A 14,494-nucleotide genomic window follows, 5' to 3' on the forward strand; every position below is an offset into this window, starting at 1 on the left:
GACATGTTCATAGAGGGTGGAGTTACCGCTTCTCTCCGCTTGATTCCAATCCTCCTCCCTGGGATGTGGGTACTTGTTGGTTCTGGGGTTGGTTCTCTGGAGCTCTCGTCCTTTGGCCGTGGGCACCCCATCTGGGGCCACCAAACTTCTCCTGCTGGGATGGACGCACAGTTGTCACCAAGATGTGGCACCAAGATGGTCTTAGGTACTCTTGGGGACTGTGGATGGCCTGAATCTCCTGGATCTATCTCCATCTGCCTCTGGCTCCTAGGGGTCATTATTGCAACTGCGCACCCTTGTCAAATACATTTCATGACAAACACACATACACAGACACTCACTTTCTCACAGTTTATGGCGCAACAGTGCGTTCAGATCATAACTCTGATTGTAAAAGCTGCCAGACAAGACAGGAATAAAAAACATTCAACATGCAATGTGGAAAATCAGCATAATGTAAGTTGAGATCCAAAAGCTTAGTGACAAAACTGTACCTGATTTAAAATTGACCACCATCTTTTTGCTAGTGCTGTTCAATAATGCAAATTTTCGTGTTACTCAGATAACGAATTAACCTATAAATGCAGCTTATGTAGGGGAGAGCACCGTGTCATGATTTGTGAGATGAATCATCAATTCGCAAATTCTGAAGACATTTCAACAACCACCGAATCACTTTTATTTTTACTTTCCATAATAATTATTTAATACAGTAAAACACACCTGTCAGTTTTTCATGTATTTTGAAACAGATTTCTTCTAATGTAAATTTGTCTGTCTCTAAAGCACTTTGGGTCAGCTTTTGTTGTTTTAATGTGCTATAGGTTACAAATAAAACAGATGTGACAGTTAGCACAAAAAGTTATTTTTTTCTTAGAGTGTTTGAGGTATATTTTTTTCATTTTCACAGACTATATAAGGTGCTACGAGTCGGTCATGATGGGCTATCTTGCTGGAGCACCCATTTACTATTGTGCCACAGTTCTGATAGTGGGCACTCCTTTACACACTTTATGACATCTGATGAGTGAATTCACATTGTACTATGAATGTTAAGAAGACAGTGGGTTCTCTTACTTGGAAGAACTGCTGTTTGGTCTAAAAGTTGTAGCTATGAACCCAAATCTCATGACCACTGAGTCACAGGCTTGTTAATAAATATCTTTGCAGACATTAAGATGGTGCTTCTGCTCCACATCCAAGTTACAAATGTGTGTCTGCAGTTGGTCACACATTTGATTGCAACACAGGTCTGTGTGTTGCTCACATAACTGCATGTGTCACCCTAGAAAAAAGGAAAGAAACTCAAGGAAAAACTCATGTCAACAATGATGCTGACATATAGAAAAATAATCCCACTAATAAGGAAACTAGAATTATCTCAAATCAGTTTTGGGGGGGGAAATATGTTCTTCTTTCATGTTTTGTCAGCAACAGTGAAGAAGAGCAAAGAGTAAAGGAATTTCTCATGTTTGTGACCCTATATTTACAACAGCTTTTAATAGATATAATATTTCAGAAAAAAACTGTTTAACAGGGATCATGACCAGTGCACTTTGGACACAGTTTAAATAATTTAAAAGTCAAAGAATGATCTCATAGTTAGATGGTGTGAAAAGTCAAAGTAGTAGGAACCATATAATTGGTTTTATGAGTAGCATTTTGGGCAAACTGGAAATGAGCCATAGAAACTTGACTGATGCAAGTTAACAAGGCACTGCGATAGGCCAGGCATGACTATTAATAAACTGTGTGCAGAGAAAACCAGAAAAAAATTCAAAAACTGAAAAGTAACTGAAAATTGATAGTTCAGAAAATGGTCACAACTTACCTCTTAACAAATGCTGCAGACTGCTCCATTGTAATTTTAGCAGACAAAAGCAGGGGTTAAAATGTGCCAGAACAATCTGGAACAGTGTTCTGGCACTTTCTGTTAGTGTGTAATTAAATCTGGCAGCTATATACAAAATACTGTCAAGTGAGTTCATCTTGTGTGTGCTGCAGTCTTGTGGTACTTTCAGCTGATGCCATGAAGCTACTGGCTTAACAAGTTAGAAAGTAAAATCTTCCCATGATCTCATTGGACCAGCTACACATTTTATTGTGCTTCTCATCTCCGCTATGCATTAACACATGCGGATGTCAATAAAGTTGTAGTTATGGAAATTCTGCTTTAGGCATGATGATACAGCAGCAAAATGGTGGGGAGCATAAACTGTGTAACTGTGTTTAAAGTGGTAGGTGATTTCTAATGCAAAGTTTCACACAGCTTTACCAATATCAACAAACAAATTTCGTTTTGTGCAGTTCACTCTCAGAGAAAGATGAGATGTTTTTTGTTTTTAGAAGATAACTGTTCGCTAAATAACATTGTGAAAATCTTGATATTTGTTAACTCCAGTTTTTTAATCAGACAGTGGATTTCTACATCATGTGTTGTTGGTTATTTCGTTATACAAAATAACATTAAAAGTAAACTAAAGTAATAATTTTGTGTTATTCAAACAGTATTATGTTTGCAATTTAATGTCGTTAAGTGAATGCTAAGTAGATAAGATTGCAGTTCTATATTACAGTTTGCAGTGAGATAGTTGTGGTATTCATACTCATTCAACTCTCTGGTCCCATTAATGGTTCTCAAAACTGTGAGTGATTCTCAAACTGTGATGCTGGTTGTCTACATCCCACTTGAAGGACATGGACAATCAGGTGAAATAAAAGAAGTGGAAAAAATCATTAATGTTTTGTTTTGTTTTTTCTTAGAAAAAACAAGCTCTAGCCCAAAACCTGTTTGGGTTCTATCCCCTGAATTTCATTTTTTATTTGCTTAGATTACTTCTCCATAGTATGTACTTTCTGTTTAGTCTAGCTATGGTTCTCCAGCTACTGGAACAGTCAGCTACCTACCTGGTTCACCTGGTTCAAGTGTTTGGTCGAACATGCCCCTGAAGATGGGATTTTGAGCCAGAGCAAAATCACCACGGCATTAATTATTTATCTTGTACAATTACCTGTATATTTATTTATCACTCAAGGTTAGCTAGCTTCGGTCATGTAACAGCTTTCACTCCAAATGTGTGTAAAGACATTTTACACATTTTGCCCATTTTAGGAAAAGTAATGAAATATGAAATGATGGGGTTTTAATTCATCACAGTTACGGGATTTTTAAAATGCCAACGGGTCAAAATGACCCCCTTGGTGTTTTTAGTGCTAAGACTATCTGCACGAATGACCTTTCCTTAGTTTCAAAGGGATGTGAAGGGTAGCTCCCCTTAGGCCCATCCACTCAGTGTCCTCCACAGTTATGATGTTTACCACGACTGCTGCAGCACTAAACTACTGTGAATCAAATAATTAAATTGAACTTGCATAACTACAAACGTATTGGAGACATGGGTGTTTACATTTTTCATTACCAAGTTGTTTCATGAATCTTCAGCTTTTGTGTTTAAGTTTCTGTATTAGAGTTTTTGCAATTGTGATGTTTTCTTTTACTTTCTGCAGAAATATGTTGCCCAAGTCACAGTTTTCCTGAATCTAACAAAGTAGTCTTTAGTGCCTAAAAATATTCAAATTTGTTAAGTTCCTGTGAGACTTATTTGAATTGTCACTGTGTGTTAATTGTCGGTTTTAGGCCCAGTGACTAGTCGTTGCACACCCCCTCCCCAACCCCACGTTCACAGCATAAACAAATGTGAAGTTGTCTTTTGTATTTATTGGGCTCTATCTCCCTTTCATTCCTGTTAATCTCACTGACAAATGAAAAATTACTCTTGGAAAACCAAGGGTGAGTGATTAGAGATATTAATGGACTTTATATAGGATTCTAAAACATCACAAAATTAATTTACTACATCAGAGCACCTCATTTCACAGGATCTAAGACAGTCATGTCATTGGGTCGCAAAGACATATTGTTTGTTCTTGTTTTGTAAACTAACTTGGTAGATGTTTGAATGTGACAGGCGTACATTAGTCACTGACTGTAAATAAATGCATGTAAAAGAAACAGAGGACCGAGGTGATTTTGTTAAAGAATGCATGCTTGAAATGCTGTTTGATTAAAAAAAAATTTAATCCTCTTCCTAACAACTGGGGTTCTTGCACATAAGTCTGTGTTTTTAAATGTGTCATCCGATTTTATTTTATTTTTTTACTTTGACAATCAGTTTGTTCCTCCTAATGACGTTCCATGTATTATTTTCTACTTCTGCTCTTTTAAAAATAAAAATGTTCTTGAGGAGAACCCAGTTAAAAGCATCCAATTCCAGTTTTATTGAACTGCACTGTTTATTCAGTTAATATTTATAATTGGTCCAAAATAAAAGTATAACATAGTATCAAGAGAGGTAGGGCCATGCTGGCAGTCCATTTCAAGAAGAAAAAGTCAGATGCCATTACTGAATTCATCATCAACTTTCCAACCTGGACGCGATCAGAATGCTGGATATGTTACCAATCTACCTGAGACATATAGATGCCCTGGTCATGCTGCACATGAAAATGAAAGCTGATGCTGCTACACTGCAAGCCCTAATCCAAGCAGCAATGACCCTCCTGGGAGTGATAGAAAACTCCACCTGCTGATGTAACTGTCCACTACTCAGTGGAAAATCGTCTTGAAAAAGATGTTATCCTTTGCTGCTGAAACACAGACACAAAGGTAGTAACTGCTCCCCCTGTCATTATGCCCCGAGTAAAATATGTACACAGTAAACAGCGTGCTATAACTTCCGATACTGAGTGAACTTTTAGTTGTTTTTAGATGTTTCCAGTCACAACACAACTATAGTAAGAGTTCACACTGCCACCAAGTTAGACTTGTTCAGATGGTTGTTGGTCTTGCCAGGGCTGCTGTTTGTTTTAAAAAGCTAATTATTTTTTTCATTAGATCGCAGCTGCTTAACTCATAATATTTTGAGAAAAAATAAGGTGAAAGGTGACATGAAGGAAATACAGGCATTTTTTTCTGGTGATTTGGTTGCAGTTAAGTCCCAATGCCCCTGGTACCGGGGGCACTGGTTCAAGAGTTATGTAACCCACCATGCCTTTTATGCAAATATCAACATGTAACATGTGTAGTATCCAAAGAAACCTTAGAATCTGGTAACGTAATTATGGAACGTAAATGCGCAAAAGTCCGCTAAACACAAACAACCAAGCCTGTCAGACTTCATATAATTGGGTAAACAATGGCTTGTTAACTCGCAGAGACCTCACAGATTCCAAAACACCAAGTTTCACCATGTTCCGACCTTTACTGAACCAGCTGCAAAAGAAGAGCACCAAAACACGTAGAGGCGCAGATGCACTAAGACAGAAATAGTTTTACCGTCTCAGTTTCCTCCGCTGTTTTCGCAGGTAGCCAATAGCCTGCATAGCTACTGATAATGGAAGGCTAACTAGACGCACATGTTATAAATTTTGGGCGACGTGGGGTCTGGCCTTGCAACTTCTGACTGGTTGAAGTGATGTGAATGCAGCATTGTTACCTTGATTCTATTGGCTCAAATGATTAAAAAGAGGCGCCAATCATACAAATTGGCCAAAAGAAGACGGAGCTACAGGCCCTCAGACTTTTAAGCACCAGAGGCCATTTAAAAACTCCATGCGCAGGGCAGAAAGAGCCCGTCACCTGTGAATGTGTGCTTGATTCTTCACAAATATTCAGAAAATAGGCATTTTTAGGCATGTTAATGAAATTAAATAATTTCTGCTGTTTAATACCTAAAAAAATTCAGCTCACATATAGTTTCCAATGTGTGCCAAAATTGGACAGGGCTGGACAACGCCTGAATATTTATTTATCAAAAATGCTGTCATTTTTCACTGTTTCACTTTAGAAACATAAATCTTTGCACAGATGATGTTTATATATTGATTACTGAATTTGTGGGTTAAAATGTAAACTAAAGCATATTCTTGAGTCATATTTTAGTCATATGCTAAAAATAAATAAATAAATAAATTAGGTAAGGAAAAAATCTACTTACTTTTTCTGTGTTCCAGCCTCAGTAACTATGACACAGTAACATCTGCAATTTTTACACCTCTGATGAAATTTCACAAGTGTTAGCTTTATTTTGATGCCAAGATTGTTTACACAGAATTTATAATTGCAGAGAAATACTGTGTTCATTTTGGGCATGTCATTTTTTCAAGCGGGAAGCTCAAAAAGGGCCTGTCAAAACATAGTATTACCATTGTTCAAGTGAGTTAGTTTAGTGGAAGAACTCTAAGTTTTGAAAGCAGAATAATTACATGATTATTCCCTCTCATTTTTCACAGTTAGTGTGGACTTAATACTTTTAGAGGGGGAGGCCACTGGTATTTTTTTCCCTTCTCATCTTTTTTGACTGTTGGTCATCTGGCCAGGGTCAGTGTCAGTACTGGTAACATGAGTCTATATCCAGACCGTGCAGAGGTTGCACAGGTTGCCCAACTCCTCCAGGATTGCAAGAAGATTGGCTATGTCTCCCAGCACAGTCTCAAGAGCATGGAAGTGATTCCAAGAATCAGGCAGTTACTCTATGAGTAAAAAAAGCTGTAAAAGGTCAGAAGGACCAGTATCTGCTTCTTTGTGCAAGGAGAAACTGCATAGGTTCTGGTCACAGCCCTACAAAATGGCCTCTAGTACCCAACTGGTGTGAATGTCTCCAAACAATAAGAAACAGACTTGACAGTGGGCTGAGTGCAGAACGTCCTCTAGTGGGCCCTGTGCTCACTACGCAGCACCATGGAGTGACTGACTGGCTGAGAGCGGGTTCACCCTGAGCATATGTGACTGATGTAAAATGGTCTGGAGAAAGTGTGTAGATTGTTATGCTGCTTGTAACATCATTCAGCATGCCCAGTTCGGTGGTGGGTTACTGATGATCTAGGGTCATGGTGGAACATACTGACCTCTACACGCTAGACAATTGCACGTTGACTGTCATTAGGTATCGGGATGACCCATGGACACCATTACCAGACCCAGCACTGGTGTAGTGGCTACTGCATCTTCTCTACATCATATATGTTGGCCTAGGTGTTTAGCAAGTAAAAACTCATCTGTTGGGATCCTAAATACCTGAAGCTCACTTAGTGCCAGCTGGGTTTCACCCAAATTCACGCAGATAGAAACTGATCTCAGAGCAGCTTGTCTCACACGCTGGCCTCACAGCTTGCAGACATGTCCATAAAATGGAGGCAGCTACAGTTCTCTATGAGTAAAAGACAAGCGGCGCTTTCAGCGACAATAGCTAACTGGAGCCACGTGACGGCAGTTATGAATAGAATATAAATATCCTTTATTGTTGCTCATTGGGGAAATTCATACAAAGGATGGGTAAGGAGCTTCACAAAAGCCCTTTCTTACATGAGAGGAAAAAGAGCACTTTACTTTGGTATGTTTTTAATTTGTCTATTTTTAGATTTGACATCCACTTTCATGAGTAAATCATATATGTTTTTACTATTTCTTTTCCATATGGGCAGGAAACATGCATATCAACGTATTTTGTTTCTTCTAAAATCAATGTGTCAGTGAATTATTCTAAATGAATTGGCTCATGCTTACTGTCTGCAATCTTCATACTCCCACACTTTTTGTCAACATAAGGACACAAGTTTTTCCTGAAGGGGCGGAATCATGATAGTTTTATATATATTAAAAGAAGCAGCAATAAGGCTGCTATAACCGAAGTAGTATAATTTATTTGTGACACAAGCAGTGTGGGTGAATGTGTTTTAATAAATGTGGTTTCATGTATTAAGCGTTTATAGCTAATAATATCTTTGGATTTTTTTCTGTTCGGTCTTTGTGCTGGTACAGTAAACCTAACTGTGAAAGGGTTATTAATTAAAATATGTTATATCAGAAGGTATAAAGTTTTCATGTTTTCTGTAAATATTTCATATATTTTACATTTCATTTGTTTTTGTTATTACTTTACTTACTTTTCATGAACCCACTGTTTCTGAATGGGGTTTTTTATACATAAAACAAAAAGGTTGACGTGAGTTTTGCAGAGATTTGAATTTATCAAAGAGAATTTCAAAAGTTTAAAAACAAATTTATAAAACAAAAAGTATGTGAAATCTTTTCAGGAATGGTATGAATGTGTCATTGGTGAGTTTATCACTTGTCCACAAAGCAAACCTTGAAAGCAAACTCATATGCCCACTCCTCTAGTCCAGCCCTCCAGTCTTCCCCAGCTGATTCACCTTTCTGTTTATTTTCTCTCTGTCTTTAAGAATGTGTGTGATTAACCAGTTCTCTGCTTGCAGGGGTGGGATCCCCCTGGGTTTCCTGACCTTAGTTCTTTTACACCTGGACTTGATGAGTACACCTGTGTGTCATCAGCTCATCCTGCTTCCCTTACTTAAACTGACAGAAGTTCATCAGAAGATGTCTGATCCTTTAACTAACACCATTAGTGCAGTTGGCTCCTCCCCAATGTATGTATGCTATGTTTTGGTCCTGTGACTGGCACTTATTTCTCTTTCTGTGTAGGACAACCTGTATGGAGAGAAATATGTCTGAAAAGGGTTACAAATGTGTAAGGTATGATCCACAAGCATAAACTAAGATTTACGAATGTATGCAGTCATTTGTGTGTAACTTTTGAGAGATGTTACTTGGAATTTGAAATTTTTATGCACACAAAGATACAATTATACCATTTGTGAAGCTGAACTTAATAAGTTGTGTATAAATGATGAGTATTTATTCATGTTTTGATGTAAAGATTTGTAAGACAGTTTCACGTGTAGTAAAATTGCTTTGCATTTATGTGTGGATTTAAGCACATACTTGTGAGACCTCAAACGTTATTAAAAAAAGATGTCAATCTCAGTTTGCTCTTGTGGAGCATACTGTTTGCATTTGTAACGATTTTGAGATGAATGTCTCAAAAACATAGAACATAAACTGGGTTTCTGGGAGAGTTTTGAGAGAGGACCCATTGTGGAAGGACCATACTTTGGAATTTTGTGTTTGTGGACCTGGACCTGCACTAACTAGAATATTTTTGCCTCAATGTTCTGTTGCACTTTTTTTTTTCTAAATAAACTTGTGAACTTTTATTCATTTACACTGAAAAATGTGCTGCAAGTAGCAATCGTGTAAAAGGAATACACCTATTCACTGGGCCATGCTCAAAGGCTACACAAAAATAATCAAAGATAATCTACACCACATCACGAACCACAGTTAAGACCATGTGTGTGGTGTGCTCATAGAGCAATTTAGCCACATCGATAAAAGTGTGAAAAATACTTGCCACAGTGTACAAAGAGGAAGACAGGCATCTCCGAAAACGTTAGAGCACTTATGCAAGTATGTGATGTCTTGATAAATCGAGCAGATATGTGAAGTTTACACTGCACCATTCTCGCATGAAAATATCTTAAATGTTTATTTTGTGACCCAGAAAGAGTAATATTTCAAACTCCGCCACTCTGTGTTCCTCCGCCCCCTCCTCGTTTGAGTTTTGGACGAAATGGATTCTGGGATATTGCATTTCGTCATTTCGAGCTGATTGGAGACCAAAACAGCCAATGAGATTTTTTTGCATCCAAGTCTGTGATTGGCTGGTTTTGTGGCACAAATATAACGGTGTACAGAAAGAGTTGAGCGCGCACGGGCAGAAATGTTGAGAGCGCAAGCAACACAATGCAAAAACTGAGCGACAGGGGCTGCTATTGTGTGTGTGTGTGTGTGTGTGTGTGTGTGTGTGTGTGTGTGTGTGTGTGTGTGTGGGGATAATAGCAAACACTGAAATACATTTTTTGCACGCAGCACTGAATTTTGTTCACTCAAATTTAGCTTTTCTTCGCTCAAAATAAATTTCTCCTCAAAATACAACACTTGCATCTGCAAAATTTTTTTACGTGCGCTCAACTTTTTTTTGCGTGTGCTCAGAATAGTGGCACAAAAATAACGCCATAGTAGATGTTTATACTTTTCATTTCAAATCAGCATCAGAATGACTTATGTCAACAGGCCAGATGAAGCTGAAGTGGCACAGTGACCTCTTTAGAAGGGCCTGGATCCCAAATACCAGCACATAGTGCTGATGCTGCAGAATAGACTTTTTGTCCTGAATTGTTTAAACTCTGTCTTAAAAAGAGAACCTTCATTTAACTGACTTATATTAAAATCAAGACCTCTGGTATTTTGAAAAACCATACACAAAAATGACACTGACGATTTGGCTTTTTTTTTTTAGCTGTGTCAGTGTTTTGAAACTGAAGATTTTCAGGACAGTTTCAGCCTTACAGAGGTACTCTCTTGTTTGCATTTGAAACAGTACGTGTTGAAGCATTTTTAGTGACACCCTCAGTATTCAGCTTTGACCTACAGTAGTGACCTCTAGGGATGTAATAACTCAAATGCCTCAGATTTGTGGTTTAAGGTCATAGTAAGAGGGAATAGTAAAGGTACAATTTCTTCTGACAGACTCTTAATCTGTCATAGTTATTGCAGTGGCTATTGCATGACAGTTCCTGTTCACTTATCATCTTCTCCACTGACCTTCATGATTCATTTGGCCAGCCAAGTCTTTTACTGGGTAGATAAAATTAATATATGCCCTGCTGTTTATTTAAATTCTGACCATTAAGAAGAGTGTTATAGACAAAATGCATATAATCTATCCGATTGTTAAGTGATGACGTGACGAATCCTACTTCCGGGCCTAAAGTAGTCTGCGTTTAATATGGCTTTTGTGTTGTTAACATGTTTAATGTTATGTATTTTCTTCTATTTAATCTCAAAAAGCTCCTAAAACAGTCAGTGATCACTGTTGACCTCCCTCGGCTTTTATTATCGCTAATCATTTATTTAATCTCAGTTTTTAAAACCTTAGGATGTAACTACAGCCCAGCCCATGCAGCAGTATATGAATGACTAACCTCATATTGTGGATGGATTATCTCAGTTGTTCTCCTGGCTGAAGTTTGGTCCTTTTACAGCATCCTGCCATATCTGCTCGATTTATCAAGACATCACATTTGTTCCTGACCACCGAGAACACTCGCGTTAACTTTTATCGAGTGGAAAAAAAGTTAGCTTGTTTATATTATGCTAACATAGCTGTGTCGCTAGCGGTCACGTAGCACATCATTATATACCAGCTAGCCCAACTTCAGTAACCCTACAAACGTCACTGCTGTTTAGTTTTCTGTCTTCATTTATGTTGGAAGTGATAACAGAGCTGTACGTTTTAATTTGTTTCCAAAACCCCGCAGTCAGGACATGCTATATTGTATTTAGAAGCTAGCGAGCTAACTCCCTGCTAACTTCTAACTCCGTTAAATGTCATAAATTCCATTTTCATGGATGCCTGGATGTTAAACTCAATTGTTACACCTGGTAGAGCAGAACGCTGATCAATTTATTAAAGACTTCCTCCCCTCCCTCCTTTTCCTCCCCATCCCCGGCTACCTCCCTCTTCCCGCTCCACCACACTCACCCACACAGGTAGGGCCTTGGGGTGCGGGTGTGTCACAAGGGTGCAGGGGAGACATTCCCCCCCTCCCCCCCCCCCTCTGTCCCCTTCTGGCCACCTGTGCCTCAATTTTATCTCACAACTTAGACATCCACATTACTTACACTCTCATAACACACACATATATATAGGGCCTTGAGGGTGGGCACGTTAACGGCGTCCAGTGGACGGTCTGTGTACTCAAACCTACCTCTGGCGCTGGTGCCCACCTCTCAATTTTAAATCCATGTAGACATTGAGGGTTCTCGGGAGGGGCCGTGCTAACACCTGCTGCTCTCTGGCAGCAGCACCCTTGTTTTAAATGCACTTTAGAACAATATGCAGCAACACTACACATGAGCGGGAGGAGGGAGGTATGGGGTCTTCACACACTCCCGTTCTCTGCTAGCCATTGGGGGGGGCTGGGAGGAGATGTTAGCTGTCCGATTGGCCTCCCTGCTGCTGCGGAGCCTGGGACGGTCTGCTTGCCTCCACCCCGGGGGGAAGGGTAACATCTCTTGGGTCTGGGTTCTGTTTCCCCATCTGGGGGCGAGGATACCTGGACCCGGGGTATAGAGTATGTTTGGGGAGTGTGATTGTGTGTACATGTCCATTTATGTCAATCCTTACGTTGGGTGAGTGCTGAGTGTTTGTATATGTGTGCATGAGGGTGGGAATGCATGTTTGTGTCTGTGTGTGCCTGTTTGTCTGTGTCTATATGTCAGGTCGGGTCTTAGACTCCACCTCTCTGGGAACTCCCAGGCCCTCCAAGGCCTATCTCCCCTCACCACACTCCCTGCCGGTGACTGATGCCCTCAGGGGTCGGTGCATTGGTGGTTCTTGGTGTCCGGGGCTGGGCACTCAGGTATGTACCGGCTCACTCCCGGTGGCTACCTGGCGGGGCCTGGCGCCTGTTGCTCGGTCAGGCCTCCTCCGGGGTGCGGGCCCTTGGGCCTCCGGCCTCTGGGCCTGCGGCTCGGTTCACTCTGGCACAGCTGGCTGCTGGCAGAGCCGGCGGGCACGCCGGTGCAGCCCCCTCTAGCTTCTGCTCGGTGGCTACTGGGTGACACCTCGTCTGGGGATCCTCAGCCCTTCCCATGAGGGTGGCACGGATGCCCCTCCGGTGGTGCTCCTTGGGCTCTCGCACTCTGAGGCCTCTGGATGTCTGGGGCTTGGATCTCCTCCATGCCTGCTTCATGCCCTGGGGGAAGGGGCTATGGCTCGCTACATCCTCTTGCAGACCATTACATGTGGAAACCATTTGAATACAAGCGCGCTGATCCACACAGGTATGCACACGGGTGTTCACTGCTCGTAGACTTAAATTACACCTTTCTTGGCTGCTACTTCAAAGCACATTGTGCGCTGTCTGTCCTGCGTGCTGCACAACAACATTGAATATTTAGTATTTACTGCTGTTTACACTTAGCTAGATTAATGCGATGGTGTTGTGTTTAGTATGTTGCTTTGGGGTTTTTTTTTTTTGCTTGTTTTCTATTCTTCTCTCAACAGGTGATCCAGGAGATTTTTTCTCCCCCCCCTTTCTCACTGTCCCTCTCCCCTTCTGTTTTTCTTTTCCTTCCTCTTTCTTTCTCCCTTTCCTATCCCTCACTCATGTCTGTCCCGTCTGTAACATCTGAAAATAAAATATAATAAATAATAAAAACAAAGTTCGATCAAATGGACCAATACGGCAATGCCACGATGATCCATTTGGCAAAGTAAATCCATTGAGTATCCTTGTTGGTCTTCAGACAACAATTCTGATGGCTAAAGAACCAAATGGGACAGGCAAAAAAAAAAAAAAAAAAAAGATGAAAGACTTTAGACAGTTTTTCAACTCTCAGTAATGCCATAGTGATCGTTTGATATATGAACCTGCAGCGGAGTTTAGGTCCAGACACGGCTAGTGATGTCAGACTCAACAACCGGATAGCTTTTGGGAGGTATTCAGAAATTTCCATATAATACAAGAAAACCCACTACAGTTATGTAGTGCACTTTCAACCGGTGTTAAAGGCCAGAACAAACTGAACGAGTTACAATTAAGAGTATCTGTAAATGATTAATTGATTGTAATTTGTGTGTCACTTAGATGCACAGTCAGTCTGTGGGAGCCACGATTGTTTATTTCACTCAGTAACTTGTAAATCAATTTATAAGTTTTATGTTATGTATTTTTCTAGATGTTTGGTTGTTGGTTGTCTCTCTCCATTAAAATCGAATTGCCATAAAAATGTGAGACTCTTCATTTCTTTCTAAGTGAACAAAAATACAAATTCAGCAGGGGGTCAAATTATTATTTTCCTCGCTGCTCAAAAAAAAATTTAAGGATGACTTTTTTATCAGAGTTTGGGGGTTGTTTCAGTTTAGCTGCTTTGGTGTTAATGAAATAAACAACAGGTAAACCAGGGGCAACAACGAGACAACCCCCAAAACAGAAATGGTTCTACAGATGGAGGTCGCTGACAGTTTTCCTCTCCTTGTCTTTTTTTACTGTATTTCCCTAGTTTTGCATTTGGCTAGAATCAGTGACTTAATTGTTGCATGATGATATTTGTAGACCCTACAGAGGTTGCAGAAGTGGTCAAAGTCCTTCAGGATGGCGAATCAATATATGCCATTGCCAGAAGGTTTGCTCTGTCTTCCAGCACAGTCAGAAGAGCATCGAGATTTCCAGGAGTCAGGCAGTTGCTCTAGGAGTTGGACAGAGGTGTTAAAGATCGTTAACCCATAAGCAGAACTAGTATCTGCTCTTTTGTGCAAAGAATTACAGGACTGCACTGCCACAGCCCAAAATGACACTAGCATGAATGTCTCCAAACAATCAGAAACAGACTTCATGAGCATGGGCTGAGGGTCTCCAGTGGGCCCCATGCTAAATACCCACCACCATGGAGTCCTATTGGCATTTGCCTTACAACACCAGAATTAGTATGTCCACCAATGGCACTTTCACAGATGAGAGCAGGTTCACCTTTAGCACCTTTGACAGACATGAAATGTTCTGGACAAGC

The sequence above is a fragment of the Maylandia zebra genome, linkage group LG1 (genome assembly GCF_041146795.1).
Source record: "Maylandia zebra isolate NMK-2024a linkage group LG1, Mzebra_GT3a, whole genome shotgun sequence".
Classification (NCBI taxonomy): Eukaryota; Metazoa; Chordata; class Actinopteri; order Cichliformes; family Cichlidae; genus Maylandia; species Maylandia zebra.